General features: G+C 36.7%; 1 long non-coding RNA gene across 2 annotated transcripts; it reads left to right on the forward strand.

Moving 5' to 3' along the window:
* The first annotated feature begins 1,154 nt into the window (after positions 1-1,154).
* On the forward strand, positions 1,155-14,489 carry LOC110464733. 2 transcript variants are annotated; one of them, XR_002464527.1, is made up of 2 exons: positions 1,155-1,747; positions 13,175-14,489. It is a non-coding gene; the product is annotated as an uncharacterized LOC110464733 (long non-coding RNA). The 2 variants fall into 2 exon arrangements; XR_002464526.1 differs by lacking the exon at positions 1,155-1,747 and adding an exon at positions 6,967-7,374.
* Positions 14,490-14,969: the final 480 nt, after the last annotated feature.

Below are 14,969 nucleotides of genomic sequence, written 5' to 3' on the forward strand. Positions count from 1 at the left end.
CCATATTGATTTTCAGTTGATTGCTGTCAGGTTATCCATATTTTGTGCTTTGAACTATAAACGTACGTGTGATGATGTACCTCAGTCACACCATCCCATGCTAAACCCTCATCAGCAAGAGAACACAAGTTTGAGATTTCATTTACTCACAAAGTGTCTGTATTACGCTGGGATGTTTGTGGTATGTATAGCTTCCAATTGCAATTATATATCTTAACCTTTGAAATCAATGCCACAAGGGTCATAGAATTATTCTGTATCATATTCATATGTAATTTTGAACTCGTCAGAAATTCGCTCACAAATACGTTATTCATATTGTCTTGTTACCAGGGTTATTTATTAGACTGTCCTTTTTTATTATCAGAACAGAAAAATAATACTTTTTTCTAGTCTGACTTAAGCACTAGAGATTTGAGTAATACATTCAATGGTGTCACACAATTAAATTCAATACTGTTTGGATTAAATTGGGCTCAGTATGTACACAATCCTACTGCTTTTGAAACACGTTTGGTTACTTTATTGAACTTGTGTGAAAATCATACTAACCAGCATATTCTATTTCATTGTATTAATATACAGCTTGACGATGTTAATCGATACCAACCTATAATAACCATTCATAAAAAACCGTAACGTACATCACATGCCGTATACATAACCGTAGTAAAACAAGGTAAAACACGACATTTACAGAGTTGCACATTTGCAGTATTGACTATTGTAAAGGGGTTTCCATGTGAATGTCACTTTCTTATTGGCTGTATTTCTATATATATATGTTTGGATCACTTTCGTCTTGAATTTGTATTCTGTTGACCGTTTAGTACCAATGGGTCCTAGTCGACGAAAACACTATACTGTTCAATAAAAGGTTAGTTTTGATTGCTGCATCAACATAAGAAACTTTTGAATCGCTGTTTCCTGACGGTGTATTGTTAGGACGTTTTCTACAATTTGAATCAATCTAATCGCCAAGTACGGTAGGGCCGTTTGATATGATCTTTATCTCTCAATACAACACATTAACACACGGCATTTACCTATATTTAGGAAATGTGCTCTTTCAAAAAGGGTACAAAACAAACACACACGGACGTTGTTACGGAAAGTTCCACATGTGCGGAGCCCGGATCGTTCTGATCAGTACGAGGAGACGCCTCCTGCTATGTATAGCGTTGTGTGAGCGCTGGTTCTGTGTGAGGGTTGACATATAACTCACGACAGTGGCAGACGCTCTGGCAGTAGTTATACGGACTCTGGTAGGGAGATTCTGCATGTCAGCGAAGGAGTTTAACTCTATATCGTCTGTTGGTACTAGAACTCACGGTTTAACAGAAATCCCTGATGTATTGCTGGTAGAGGCTGGACACGCCGCGAGTGGACGTTTCCATAGAAGATACATATACCTGTATGCTATTTCTTTTACGCTGGTAAACGTATCTGTAGTAATTTCACTGGACTGGAAGTGTGTCGGAACGTACTGATAGTAAAAACCTCTAGGCTGATCACGCGCTGTTACGCTAGCCTTGTCACCGGACGTATGTATAGTAAATCCCTATATGATGCGCATCAGGTGTTATGGTAAATTTCTAGAGGATGTACATACGAGTAAACATTATCTATACAAGTGAACGTGTCTATAGTAAACATATCTAGACTGGATAAGCCAGTGTTCCGGATACACGGAGGAAATCGGGATAATTATTTATATTTGATCTGTTGCCGAAGGACGACGCATGAGGTGGGTACAGTTTGAAATGTGTACTTGTGATAATTAACATAGGTACTATTGATAGTATAATGGCCTAAGTAAAATATGTGTTCAATAAATTGTTTTATGTGTGTGTGTGGTTCAGTATTCAATTAAAACCCGTACAGCTCGCTTATGTGTAGTAAATTATCGATGTGTACGGGAGGACATTATATAATATAATTGTAATTGTTCTACAGTTTCCAGGTAAAATGGCGTCAGGTACGGGTGTGTGATTCAGTATACGTGTACATGGGTACAATATGCAATGTATGTATAACAGTATCAAGATAAAATGGTACACATCTGATATAGGTATGACAGGGCGATCATGTCAGGGTGATATTCGCCTCAAAGAATCCATGCAAAAAGGTCCTAGAGTTAGTGTGTTGTACAGTTTACAAGTAATATAGTTCATAAATAATATGAAATTTTCTCTACAGTATCAAGGACGAATGGTACATTGGTAAAGTGTCTGATACAGCATACCTGTAAATGGGTACATGGTTGATATACTGTTCTACGCTACATTGCCCGATAACAGGGTATTGGGATGAGTAGTGTGATACAGTATTCATTTAAAATTGTAAATGGGTGATACTTTAGGCAAAGTTTGCATGTAAAGTGTATTTGGGAACATGGTTTGTACAGCGAAACATTGAGTATACGAATTTACACCGGGACATATTCGCTGCAGTTTAACCCCCTTAATAAAGGCGATGTCTCACGAAGGTCAAAATAAGCACACACTATATCATACAAACATATGCAGTAACACTATCTAAAAGGCAGAATATAATGGTGAAGGGCTGAACTTTGACGGGCCAGCATGCTCCATGTTTACAGTGTCCATGTGTGAAGGAATGTTCCCAGTGTTTACGGTTTGCCTTTGTCTGTGGCTTCTCACACAAGCAAAAGTAGACGAATATATGGTGTTGGTATATTTACCTGTGCAGATGTAGATCAGGACGACAAAGCACGTTATTCATGACAGAGTGTATTGACATCTACAGATATATATAACAAATACCATTTAGTTTTATAATGATTAATATTATTATGTATAGTCAGTGATTTGATGTTCGAGTTAAGAACGCCTTTGAAATAGGATTTTCTCAATTGTGAATATTTGGTTTCCTCAAATGAAAATGTCTACTTGTATTGTGTAACGTTATGGTTCGTAACTTCTTTTCCCGCAGGTAAAAAAGGTCCATTAACTAAACTGTGTAACCGTTACTACGTCTGATGTATTTGTTTGCGAGTAGTAAATATATCGCTGCAGCTGACCGATTTCATGTCGTTAGATGTGGCTGTCCTAAGCGTAATTTTCGCTGTGTAAGTAAGAGAATGAGAAGGATAACCTCAAATTGCAGTACTTGACTTACACGTATTTCGAAAAAAATAATAATATAGATTTTTAAAAAGGATACACAAAACACGATCACTGAAAATGTGTATTGAAGTGATGTTCACACTGACAGAAGAATATAAGGTTCTTTCATGGGATGTAAGATAGAAATTTCCTAAACTCCTTTCGTACCCTGGTCAGCTCTATCTTACACACAGAAATGAGAGAAAACATATGCGTTGAATATTAGGACGTTAAACAAGTATTTGGTGGAGGGGCACAAGGAAACAAAATCAGAGGCCGCCTAGGACCAAACACTGATGAAATAGTTCAGCAAGAGGAAATTATTCAAGGTACAACAGAAAATGTTGAATTTCCAAATACACCAGAAACAATGACATCTAAGAAGAGAAGCAGCTTTTCCCTACAGGAGTATAGGATCACACCTGTCAGTACCGAGAGTGTGAGGTCACATCTGGGAGCGTCGGGCACAGCCTAGCGGAGGTATGTAAATGAGCAACGCTTGTCTGAGTGAATGAAAGTTTGTCTGTGAATGGTATTCTGTGTCTGATTGCATAGAGAAAATGACATATATTTTGTCAGACTTGACTTTGTGACTGGCAATTATGTCGAGAATAAAATGAAACAAAATGGTAAATGTCATCTATTTGTTATTGAAATAGTTTTATTAAAAGCCGTACAGGTAATGCCTGATAATAAACCGAAACATGTCATTTGTTTTCAGGCTAAGACCCATCCTGGAGAAGTCGTATATAATGACAGCGTGGGCAACTGTCAAGTGAAGACGTAACGAGAGTGTTAAAGTAGAAAAGCAGCTGCAAAGAGATAAGAGAAGAACCATTTTACTTCTTAATGACCGAAAATAAAATTAAAAAAAAACCCAGTTGCATGGTATGGAGAATTTCGAAGTTGTGTGAACGGTCATTTATTCCTGAAATGACAAACAAAAACAGAACATGCAATCATGAAATCGTTGGTATTGGGTTACGATTTACATAGTTGACCAGAATTTTAGGCATAGAAAATGCCAAAGGAACACAAGAGCAAACGGCAAGGGGATCTGAGGAAGCACATGAGTGTATCCATATCTATACCAAGCTAACCAGAGGACACCACCAAATCTATACCAATGCTACTACATAACGCCGCCATCATCATAACGGAAAGTGTTTACAGGATGCTACAGTATTGGTTTTTCTACAAAACTAGAGTAGGCGAATAAAGCCATCATGTGTTAAAACATACATAAATCGGCTGATAACTTGATAGCTGTCTCAACAGATAATCTAATATATTAACATTTAATCAGAAATTTTACCTTTAACTTCACGTTTAACTATGTGATAATTTTGATGTCCCCTACTCTCCAGCAAACACGACGCCCTGCTTGAATTGGTTTTGGTCATACAAGTAAAACAAGGAAAATAAAGACAAAATGTCAAGAGTCAGAAACCACTTATCTTCTGACAACTAGAGACGTCCGTTTATTGCCTGCGACAGTGATTAAATGGGAAATAAATGGTTTGAACTGTCATGATGTGTGTTTTGTTTTGTTTACAATCACTTAAAGCCCAATCACTGATTACGCTTTCAATGTTCTTAGTCAATTCACAGCACTACTGACTTAATAGCGCTTTACGTAGGAGAAGGAAGTATTTCATAAACAATCGTAATGCATAAAAAAAACAATTTTATTAGAATAACGCTTTATTTCGCTTAACAAAATGTGTTTGCTTAATGTTCCTCGCTAGTTTGACAGAAAGTTGTATTTTCCGCGTTTACTTTACGTTTGCATTTTTTTTTGTATTAGACGGGGTTAAATAGATCCAGTCATCAGTTGTTTAAGGCATCGTGTTTTTTTTCGTTTCAATTTTTTTTATTGACAGATGTTATAGTCAAATGGATTGAATAACAGGCAAGCCTATATAAATTCTTTCCATGAGTGGCTCAAAATTTGATTATATATACAATGTAGTTACAACAATAATGATTAATTAATTTAAGGATACTTTGAAATAAAAATTATAAAGAGTAATACTAATTAAAGGATAATGGGAGATAACTCCAACATGTCAAACACAGAGAGGATAAACTCGTCATAGGACATCACAATAACAATACACAAACAACTCACAATCATACATCGAACACACATACAATAAAGGCATCGTGTATTATTTACTTATGTTTGTTTTCATAGATTTCCGTTCGACCACTCTCTTTCAACTCACTGGTGAAAGAAATAGTTATGTTAAGGTTAGCATTTGTAAACCAGTCATATTGTTGTTTGCAAAATGTGTCGTTTGAAACCCCAACTTCGTTCTACAGGCAGTACGTCGTCAGCTAGATGATGTGCTATACTCCTGAAATATTACAAAAGCATGGATTGTAACACGAAAAAAGACTATACATTAATGAATATCAAAGGGATACAGCTAAAGGCGAATTGCCTAGGGATTGTTTTGAGAGTCAAGATATTATGAACGTTCTTGAACAAAATCGTGTTCAGCTTTTATAAGTTATAAATTACATTCCATGCAGATAAGACAAACAAAGCCGTGACTTTATCTATAAGATAATGAAGTGATGGGCGGTGGTCTACCGGAACAAGACGTATTTTTGCTGACAATATACCCAATTGCACGGATGAAGAATAAACCGTGTACAGGACATTTAGAATTTATAAATGAAATGTCAATAAAGCTGTTTCATTCATAACGATTTCTCTTGTTGTTTATGAAATCGAAAATAATAATAAGTAATAATGAGATGGTCACTAAATATAAAACTGAATTTAACATAATTGCTTTCCTTATCAACTAGTCAGTCTTGTAATGCCTCAATATCACAGATTTGTATCCCTTTGGAGTATGATCTTTGTTTTAGGATTTATAATATATATGACTCATTGACTAATCGCATCTTACTGAACTACTATTTTTGTATCCATTAGGCTTTAATACAATTGCATACTTCATACTGTGATTTAAGTATGTTCAATGTGATGTAGTTTGTTACTATTATACTTGCTTGAATTCAAGGGGAGAATAATGACCATTGTCAAATGCAGTAATAAACGGTTACTTACAGTGTACCCCATCACGACCACGATATTTGAACGGTATGTGTGAAGAGAAGCGTTTTTTCTATGACATAACAATTTGATATCTAAGGCATAAAGTCTGTGCGATTCCATATATATGTGGATAGTATACAAGTTGCTGTGATATTTGAGTTGAAAGGCTGCGCGATTCTCGCAACACGAAACTTTGGTTATTGTTCATCGTTGTCTGTGACAGCAAATGCAAGTGGTTAATTTACTGTTGAGTTCTAACATTTTGTTATAATAATCAACTAAGGGATATATTGTAGATTTTTTTTCATAATTAATATGATGATTAAAGAATGTTCAATATGACGTAATCTGTTGCTGATATACTTTTTCAGGATTTTAGGGTAGACTCATGACCAGTGTCACATGTGATTCAGAAAATGCCAAGTTGTATTTACCATTCTGTTGGGAGTTGATGTCTTTCTTCTTGTTTCATGTCTTCTCGGTACAAGACGCTGCCTTGGTTCATACTCCAGGCCTTGATTTACGATTTTGTCAGTGTATGTTTCTGATGCAATGATACTATTGTCAAATACAGCCTATAGCGTGTCAGGCGTATCGTTAAATATCTTACATATACGACAGACAAGTGGTACCTTACAAGGTGAAGAGGCACGCTAATATCAATGGAAGAAACCAATGTTTCAGTCGCCTGTAGCTTGCATACTAGTATCCAATGCCGTTAAAGTATATACGTGCGTGGACGTCCATCTGATTAGGCGCGACACTAGTCTAGTCAATACCACAGAGTACGTTGTACCATGCGACTGTTGTTGTGAAATGAAAACACACACGGCTGTCACCAAAGCAATGTGCAAAGTTATGTATTGGACTGTCGGCAACAACAGTGTAGCATGGTACAACCGATAAGGGCGGCATAACAGGCACTGTGACCGTAAGTAAGGCAGATATAGACACGGTGTTCTCAATAATTTGGCTGTAATAGTACACTGTTCCAGTATCACATTGAAAACGAGGAGAAAAAGCAGGACTATCCAAGCATTTCAAGGCAGATGGAACAAGGAATGAGATCATAAATGACATTGAGAAGAGTTACTTAGTAATCATCTCTCCTGTGTCACTACACACGTGCACAGGAATAGCATATTGGTACCCACGCTTGATGTGATAGCCAAGGTAAGACACAGCGTGGTTCTAGTGAAAGTAACTTTGGATGTTTTGTACTTTGCTGTGATAGGTCCGGGCGAAACTTTGACGATATTTTATTTTGTAATGTAAGAGGTAAAATGTTGTATACTGTTTCGATGTAATATCTAAGGCATAACGGTTGCACGATATTTCCGTATGTTTGGATATTTCCACGATTCTATGTTGCTGTAATAGGTAAGGCTTTATGGTTGAATGCTAAGTCGTTTAGAGAAGCGTTTGTCCAATTCTTATATCTGAGGTTTGTGTTTTGCTTTGATGTATTAGGGATAAAGCCTGTACGATGTTCCCGTATGTTCAGATGCAGTCCATGTTGCAATAATATGTACGGTTTGAAGGTTGTATGCTAATTGTGTGGAGAAGCGTTGTTTTTTGCTGTGCTATCGGAGTTTTGTGTTTTGCTGTTATATCAATCTGTACAATGTTGCCTGTTGTTCTAATAGTGTTCTTGTGGTCATGATATTTGGGGTAAAATGCTATCCGGTGTTCGCGTAGGGCATCTTTGGGTTATTGCGTATGTTTTTGTGATAGCCAAAGTAGGAGGTTTGTGTTACTGTCGAATTCGTACATTTTGTTGATTTTCATCTGACAAGGGGGCTATTAGAAATTTTGAACTATTATTCAATTAACAAAGACTTATTGAATAGCTTTCCAATAAAAGCACATCATGCTGTGTCGATAATGATCCATACGAGACATTACATTATAAAATAACAGCATTTTGGATGATGTATTCACATGTATTTTGGCTATTTTTGGATGTTGTAACAATACTATTTAATTAAAAGAGTAATGAAAACTTCATTTAAAAGCATGGAAAGATATATTATATGGGTTCTGTATCGACATTATTTAATGAAAGACATATTAATGGCTTATTACATTATTTTGGAATAGTTTTGTCCAGCATCTTGAGTAGGCAGATTTTTTATTACAAAAATGAAAATGCTTGCTGTTTGTCGATGATACTTAAAGACATACCTTCTGTATATAAGAATATGACGGTAGCTTTATCAACTATATCTTACCTTGCTTTTGCAATAAGGCCGTTTGAGGAGATGTTACCACTTTGGCTATTATACTACATGTTGTATGTAACCTATCTGCCGCTGCAGTGAGCTTCTGGGGCGCATGGTACAGCGAAGGTAGTACACAGGCTTAAATAAATACTCACTATATTTGTAGCTTCAAGTAACCCTCCAATTCTATATTTCACTGCGGCTTTGCATTCAATTTGAGTTGGATAATAATAAATTGATGTCTTTTTCGTGCCTTCCCGGATTATATTTGTATATTTGCATATTTCATATTGACGTTTGGATGCTATCCTGTAGGTTGACGTCGCGGTCTAGTTGTTATATCTTAATTTACAACATGCTTATTCATTATTAATGTATAATATGAGAGATTATTAGATTACTGTTCGGAACTCGTGACAACGTGCAATGTTTCTTTAATCTATTAGGACTTATTATTTCTTAAAAATTTTGTTAGGCCTGCTTAACATTTTTACAAAAAAAAATAAAAAATGTTTTGTTCAAATGTCATCTCTAATACACGGAATCCTTAGCGTTGTTGCTATCCAGACCAAGTTTAGACTTCATTTTCCCCCTTTAATGTTGAATAACATCACCTAATAATAACAGCAGAGTAAGGCTACTTTGTTATTGAGTTCATTAAGTGATGTTCTGCGCAGTCTTATATATACCGGACTTTGGTGGATTATTTTCATTTTGACCCCGAATTCGCTGATTTCTGTGACACCTATTTGAAGAGTTGCTATATATAGATATTTGTTTTGCGAAACATTGTTGTTACTGTTAGAAGATGTCTATAAAAAGATGTTCCACATGCTTAAATTGGACTAATTATATATTGCCTCTTGGTTTTTGCCGTTGCCGCCTCGGGTAAATGGTACAATTAATAGAAAATTATGAGATGTTCTGAATTATAAACGGTGTCAGGTTTCCTTGACGCTTATCAATACATTGGTCGGCTAGGTTTGACCGTTGCCGCCTAGGGTAAATGGTACAATTAATAGAAAATTATGAGATGTTCTGAAATATAAACGGTGTCAGGTTTACTTGACGCTTATCAATACATTGGTCGGCTAAGTTTTCAATATTTAATAATGTTGTAGGCAGGAGTTGTTAGAATGTTCAAAATTGTCTTATCTGACTCTCTGAATTTTGTTAAAATTATTTGGGACAAGTACAGTTGCGCTCGGGTAAATTGAACACGTTCACTTGAAGTCGTATGCTATTATCCCGATAACCTCCAAGAAATAAAAGAAAAGTAAATCCTAATTGCGTATATTTGTTTCTCCATCAACACTAGCGTCGATGTATTTTAACTAATTAATATTGAGAAGAATGAAAGTAAGTCAAATAGCCAAATGTGTCAGCGTCTCTGATACCATAGCAACAAACGAAGTAACCAGTGACAATCTTGCATGCACTCTTTTATATCGTTAACGTAATTGATGTTTTCCGTATGACTTTAATGAAGAATTTATGGGGAAAATAAACGGTCGTGCAAGTTAATTGTCAATATTCTACAATTGTATCGTAGTAACTCTGTGTATTAACGTATCACTACGCGTACGAGAACAACTACAAAGAGTGATATAGATATTGTGCAAAACAAAGGTTTGTGGAGTAAATTACTATAGTCACTGGAAATATGCAGTGTTAACTTTTACCTGGCCATGTTATACATACCGTCTTGGTGGCTTTAAGTATATGGATAATGTCATACATTCGTGATATTTATCGTTTTATTGTCTTATGATAAATATGGTATAAGCTTCGGTTATACTATAGAACCATATACGTCGATAAATTGTGTTGACAGCAAATGTGGAAAAGATGTACAATTTCAGCATTAGTTTCTAGCGAGCCCTATACAGGTGTGAGGTAGCCAGACATATCATGGGCTGGGTCGTGTTATGTACTGTGTAGACGGCACAACGCCACACTAGTGTCTTGAGGACCAGGCACCCGTCCTGGGTGTGACATCTGACTGGTAGTCTGGCTTGTTACAACTAAAGTAATTTCGTCTATAGCTGACTTTATCACTAGTTTGCCTTTGACCGATGAGTCGGTAAAACCAAACCCTTGCGTCAGATTTATTTAAATATAATAAACTTTTTTTTTATATTACATATGCATAGTGGTGACACGTTCAAAGTTTATATGTTTGCCTTAAACATAATTCCTACAATTTAAATAATGACAGTAAATTTTAAATGTTTTTGAAGCTGCTGGATGTTGTATCAGACAGTATCTGCTGCGTTTCCTTCAGTTTGTTTCATGGGGTAGAGTCAAAGAACGCAAAATGTTTCCACCTTTCTCGAATATGAAATATTTACATGGTCAACGAATGGCAAGTTCAAACTTGTTGATGATTGGAAACAAGACTTAATGTGTTTGATTTCTTTTGGTTGTTTAATTTAAAATGCTATATCAGTTACTAATGTATTTGTTATTGCCGTACCAATGGATTGCAAATTGGATTCATACATGCACCAGTGTTGAGTCCAAATTGTCAAACAGGACATAACATCTGTGGAACCATTCATACATTGCATATACAATTCGGCATTTTGTTCTAGGACACAAGGCAGACAGCATTCACCACGGTGACATCAAACAAGGAAAGGAAAAGGAAATGTATCAGCTTAAAAAGGGAACAAGAAGATGGGGTGGGGGTCTGTCATATGTAAAAGAAGTTTGTAACTACAAAGGTAGGAAAGAAAATCCATAGACAGGGAAAGCTGATCTGTTTTTACTAAGGAATAATCCCAAAAATTATATTTTTCCCGTAGCTTGCTTAAGGTATTCCCATTATTGGAATTTGTACCCATCGTTGTACTATATTCCCATTATCGAAATAATGTTTCCAAATGTCAAGATTTTAATGTATTTCTATGTGATGCACGATGTTTCCGAATATTTGGTTATTGAATTATACCGACTGGTTGAAGTAGCGCTCAGTGCTGCCACAGCAGCATTGGGATGCTTGATAAAATAAATCTCATTTAAATTGACAACTATGAATTTGTATCTACGATTGCCAGTTGGAGAAAGAAAGAACCGAATCGTTGAGTCGTGATTTGAATATAGCACGAGGAAAGTACCATGCAATGTTTTAGATGCCAAACGATTTAACAGGCAAGTCAATGTTATGGACTCGGCTGCCGTTATTTATCTACTCCTGAGCCTGTTATTAGTGACAGTGTTTCACGAAAGGAGTCGCCTTTTCAATAATCATTTCAAGGATTTCCCACCTAAAGTTCTCCTATCTACGGCATTTTATTGTAATCATAATGACCCAAATTACTGTAAGCTAGCAGTGTCTGTTAGCAAAATGTTTACATGGTGACCTCATATTGTCATTGGTCTACTTAATTGCCTTGATTTGATGACAGACATAATGACATGATCATTAAATGACATTTCATGTTTTGGTGGTGAAGGAAACATGAGTTACCGGAGAAAACTAGATGTAGGTGTGGTCATGTCATGTAGAAAACAGAGAGTGTGAATGTAGCATATAAGGTAAAGCTGTGTACATGTTGTTTTTCGAGTTTATTTTATGCTAAGCGACTCGGGTGGAAATGTTTGACAGTGTCATGTTAGAAACTCTGAGTATAGATGTTGACGAGTTTATGGCGTGCTTGGTAAAGAGACTGTGGATGTTTGACGAGCCAATGTCATGTTATGTGCGCCGAGGATGAATGTTTACGTTGGTATGTTTACGTTTCACAGTTATCGAAGATGGGATCCACACACCGCGTATTGATCCAGTTGTCGCCCTACCGTACGGACGGTTTTATATGAGCTTATGTGATGTACACGCTAGCTTGCGTCTTGGTTTGGCCCGAAAAGGTTATGTGAGCACGGAAAATGACATGTCGCCAACATGAGTCTTTTGGGACGCACGAATTCCAGGTATTTCCGAATATGTGTTTGTTAGTTATAAGGCAGGAACCGACAGAGCAAGGGGGCAAAGGAGAACGCTGATACAACATTGCCAGCTCGACACTCACTCTGTTCAGTGTATTGATTTGGTTAATGATAAACATCTGCTTGTTAATTCAATTTAGTTAATAGTTAACCAAAGGTGTGCTGTTTTATATCAGATTCACGCTGTGTCCGTAATGTACCCGTCGTGACATACGCAGTGTCTGGTAGAACGTTAATATTTAATAGCGGCGTCATATCAACAGATCTATCACCTCTTCCAGCTGAAAAAAAAAGATAAGGACTTTTTAATTGATTCTGTTACAAGGAGCAATTTCAGAAATGTTCAGTACTAAAAAAATAACGTGTGGCTGTAATGTAATCAAACGTGCTTTTCCGAGAATGATATTGACATTGTATGGCTCCAGAATGTGTGAATTTGTCAGAGCAGTGTGCATACAGATTGATATTATTGGCGATCATTAACCTTGTATTACAACGGGGTTTGACATTCAAACGTGTACATTTGTTCCTATCAAGGTGTAGGCCATTCGGACAAACGAATTGTTTAACAGAAGACATTGGATTTGGTGCTTAAAACGTAGCAAAAAGGACTAAATACTCAAAGTGTGCGCTGTTGTACAGCTTGTTTGCCAACACATGTTTTAAAACGTGTGTGCTGACTCAACTGTTGGTTTGTTTTGGTCCTAAAAACTTGTACATTCTGTAATTTGAATAGTTCTAATTCTTTCATTGCAAGATAGAGATTGTCAAATCTTAAATTATGTTACTTTTTCTTTCCTCAGGTAACGTAGTCCACAACAGAATGACAGATCGCAACCAGAAATATCGCTTACATTACTTGCTGCCCATTGACTCGTGTTAAGAACGGATGCAGATGGCCATTGTGAAAGGGATGTGTAGTCAAATATTAATCCCGACGTGACCTTGAAACCAAGGTGACGATGAAGGTCAAACGGGATACGTTCGATACGGGTCAGCCGATCTTCCAGCACCCGGATGATTACAGCGAAGATCGGTATATGATTCACGAAATGAAAATTTTCATTATTTTGGTGATAGGTTTTGTTGTGATACTGGCATGTGTCCTCTACATTATAGTGCAGTGTAAACGGAAAGCCGGATATGCGGTCAAATTCTGCCGGAACCGGAAGGAGTCAAGTGATGTTAAAAAGCTTTTGGATAACCAAGAGAGTGTTGAAAATCTTCTTCATGTGACGTCACCACATCTCTCACGGAACCAAATAAACAAAGAGTTCTACGTGTGACTATGATTATTTGTGATATCGTGACGTCACTCACAATGCATATGAATATGAAAGGGCGTGCCGATATTTTGTCAAACGAGGCAATTAAATGTTTGCAAGAGTGATAATATCAGACGTGCACATTGTGCAGAAACTACAATATGATAATTTGCCTCGTGGTTGTGAATGGAAGTAAACGCCCCAAAGGTAATATCACACTATGCACAAAAGGCCTGTATATTACACGGCCTGACGTCAGTCCGGTCGGGTAGTCTACTCTCTATGCTCTAAGATTGTCACCAAATTCCCAAGTGCGTCTGAACCATTTATTGAATAGAACATCTATGAAGTGTTTCAGATGTAGGATGTGGCAAGGAAGAAGTTGTATCGCATCAGTACGAATACGTTATATTGCTGAATGTTTAATTAGACTGACTAAGCCTGATCTAGAGTTGGGGCTTTGAATATTCAGGTAAGGAGCTAACAATCGTGTACTGTATGCTCACTTGCCGACGGTGTGTCCGTCTGTCCGGCAGGGAGGTCATGTTGCTGCTGAGAAAAAGTGATTTACAGCCTGCACCTACATTTGGTGAGGGACATTGACTATTTATCTTACGGATATTCTTTTAATTTTTATACTCAAGTTGATTGTTTGTAATCATAGATCTTTTGAACCTTTTTTACATGTGTTCGAGCACGGAGAACCAATCAGATCCCTTATCATTGTCACGTGAGTGTGTGTTTTCATACCTTTTTATCATATTACTTTTATGTATTTTTCCTATACAATTCAAAAGAACTTAAAATGTTAATGCAAAAAATGAAAGTTTGTGAATTTTTTCTACAATCATAATGTGTTTTCTTCTTTTTTATTGACCGTTAGATATTTAAATAACCTTGAATAGGATGTCGATTCGTAGCCAAAAGACACTGACCTATTACAACGCCGAGGAAAACCGTAATGGAGAAATCGGCCTTCATGTTTTATTTCACAAAAATACAAATATATATATATACGATTTTAATAACTATAGTTCAATATCAGTTTAATTAACGGGGATATTTTATTGTGGGTTTTGAAAGAAATCTAACATTATGGGATCGAAGTTCATGATAACCGTACAATCACGATTGTTTCACTAACACAGAACAGTCGTGAACTGCAGCGGTACAGGACAACACATTGTATGATGGTTGGTTATTGGTTGTACAGAGTTAACGTCCGATCAACAGCGAAGGTCATTTAAGGACGTGCCTCAAGGTGTGTTGTATGTGCCGGAGGCAGGGTATGCTGGTGTATTTGCTTACCTGTGATAGCGCGGATATGTTGTGG

Source organism: Mizuhopecten yessoensis, unplaced genomic scaffold, assembly GCF_002113885.1.
Source record: "Mizuhopecten yessoensis strain PY_sf001 unplaced genomic scaffold, ASM211388v2 scaffold11027, whole genome shotgun sequence".
Classification (NCBI taxonomy): domain Eukaryota; kingdom Metazoa; phylum Mollusca; class Bivalvia; order Pectinida; family Pectinidae; genus Mizuhopecten; species Mizuhopecten yessoensis.